This window comes from Brassica oleracea, chromosome C2, assembly GCF_000695525.1.
Source record: "Brassica oleracea var. oleracea cultivar TO1000 chromosome C2, BOL, whole genome shotgun sequence".
Classification (NCBI taxonomy): Eukaryota; Viridiplantae; Streptophyta; class Magnoliopsida; order Brassicales; family Brassicaceae; genus Brassica; species Brassica oleracea.
Window position 1 is genome coordinate 47,253,932 of NC_027749.1, and position 2,529 is coordinate 47,256,460.

The following is a 2,529-nucleotide window of genomic DNA, read 5'->3' on the forward strand; positions in this document are numbered from 1 at the left end:
ACGATGAAAAATAAAACGACCTAACGGTTGAGTTAGAAGCAGAGAAAACTAATGTTCCAAGGCCCACCAAATTTCAAACCTAAACAATTTAAACCCAGTTTATTTTCTTGAAACATAAAGCTATACCAATTTTTTTTTTTGGTCTGCGATTAATTTTTTTTTTAAAACCACAAAACCATTTTTATTAAAAAAAACGCTAAACCTCTATACTAAATAGTTATATAACAATATAAATATATAAATATCTTCACTTATTACTTTAATTTTGCAAAAAATACTACATTTGAGAAGTTTCACAATAAAATCCGTGTAAACTAAGAAAACTATTTTATTTATTGTACATATACATTTAAAAATTTAAAAATTATAATTTAAACCCTTTTCCTTACACTATTTTAACCGTAACTTAACAACTACAAAAGTTCTGTTATCTTTGATCATTTTTGCGCTAGAGGTCAATTAAATCTATACCAATATAAGATTAAAAAAAATAACAACGAAATGAATGCTATGGTCGTTATTAGATCTACCTAATCAACATGTATAATTTTTAATCTTTCATTCGTAGACAATTATAGACAACATGACAAAATTAACTTTTTTCAAAAAATAAACAATACAATTACATGCACAAAACAACACAATGCATCGACAACGTACCCAGCCCCGCGCTTGCACAGGGGCTAAACCCCTAGTGTTTTTAATTTAACTGTTATGGAAGTTGTGACCGGGTTATGAAGCTTGGGTCTATTCTTACATAACCACTCGATGACTAATGGTATTTTTGATGAAGTTTAATTTGCAACATTAAGCACTACTGTCTGTTCGGTATCTTTTGAACTCCCACTTACCATCCAGGTTGTCTGAATAAACATCCACTTGGTGTTTTATCAAAAAAAAAAAAAAAAACATCCACTTGGTGTAAAATAATACTTGTGTTTAAGCATCCGATATTTATGCACTGAAGGATAAAAGCACTTATAAGCATTGAAGGATCCGATATATATGCGTAGAAAATCAGAAATCCCATGGACATTTTTAAAAAGAGCAAACGTAGTTGCCTTTGCTGTGTACTAAATGTTTTTTTTTTAAAAGCACTCATAAGCATTGAAGGATCCGATATTTATGTGTAGAAAATCAGAGATCCATTGACATTTTTAAGAAGAGCAAATGTTGCATTGCTGTGTACAAATCGAGAAGGAAAAAGAATCAGAAGCAGAAGCAATAATTAGCATGACCAAAAGAGGTAGAATACTATTTATTTGTCTAGAGGATTTTTTTTTTTTTTTAAAAAAGTGGTAGTAGAGCATCAGCTAAAGTCCACAGTGTTTAAAACTCCTATACTCTTGAAGATTAACCATTACATGGTTTTTGGAAGAGCGTTCTAATTCCACCTCTGAAGCTTCCTCTGAGGGCATCTCAAGTATACCAGGGAGTTCTTGTGGTTCAGTACCCTCTCATTGGTGGCCTTCAAGAAGCAAATTAGTACCGATGCCAACGATGTTCAGAGCGACACAACTGTTTACACTTTACACCATCAGCGGTGTAAGTTTTTTTCAACAGCTCCAGAATCTGGTATATCATTGCCCGAGTTATCATTACCTACCTGCGAATGAGTTTGTGTGAAGATCAGTTTGATATGTTAAGAGGAAGAGCACGTCAATTGTAAGTGAGTACGCTTACCTGACCATCAAAAGTAGATTGGCGTTGGTTCTGATCTAATATCAAGGCTAGGGTGAATGATTTATGGTTTGATGAAAAGTCAGAGCTTTGCCAGAATGATTGTCCCCAACAACCCAGCCAGAGTTTGCATCGCCGTCAACTGAAACACGTTTAAAATCATATGTTTAATCGCTTCAAAAAATTGTTAAGCTCATACCCTGTAATCTATATTATAATAGATCAGTTTTTGCTCACTCCTATAATAGATCAGTTTTTGCTCACTCCTCAGCGCGCCACGCCATCGTTTTGTGGGTCTCACTTTTAAAAAGTGTAAAAAAGTGTCAAGCCCATGGCTCGAACCCGGTTTATTAAGATATAAACACCAACATTTATACCACTAAGCTAACTGATACCTTTGTACATTGATGGCCGAACCTAATATATATTTATGAAGGTCGGAAGTCTTTGCTTCTTCAGCTTACTCTGAGGGTCGGACCTACAAGTGTGTTATGGGTTCCATTTTTAAATGAGATTCATCACGTTATATGAAAAAAGCTTAAGGTTGCAACAATTATGGTTTTCCTATATTGTAAACTGTTGTAGTTTAATATGGGTTATTTTCATCATTGTCTCAAACAAGTCTGAGTTACAGAGTTGCGCCGTGTGTATGTTCGTAATCTATTTTTTCACCGGTGAACTCTTCATGTCCCCATCTTAAATCTCTTGATCATAAATGTTCCTGATTTGTATCCCCTCTGTAAACCCTCTAAACCATATATATATGATTGATGAACCCAATCTGCATCTCCACAAAACTCATTGATTCCTCTTAGCTTTAACCATCTTCTAGAAAATGTTTCTCTCTGC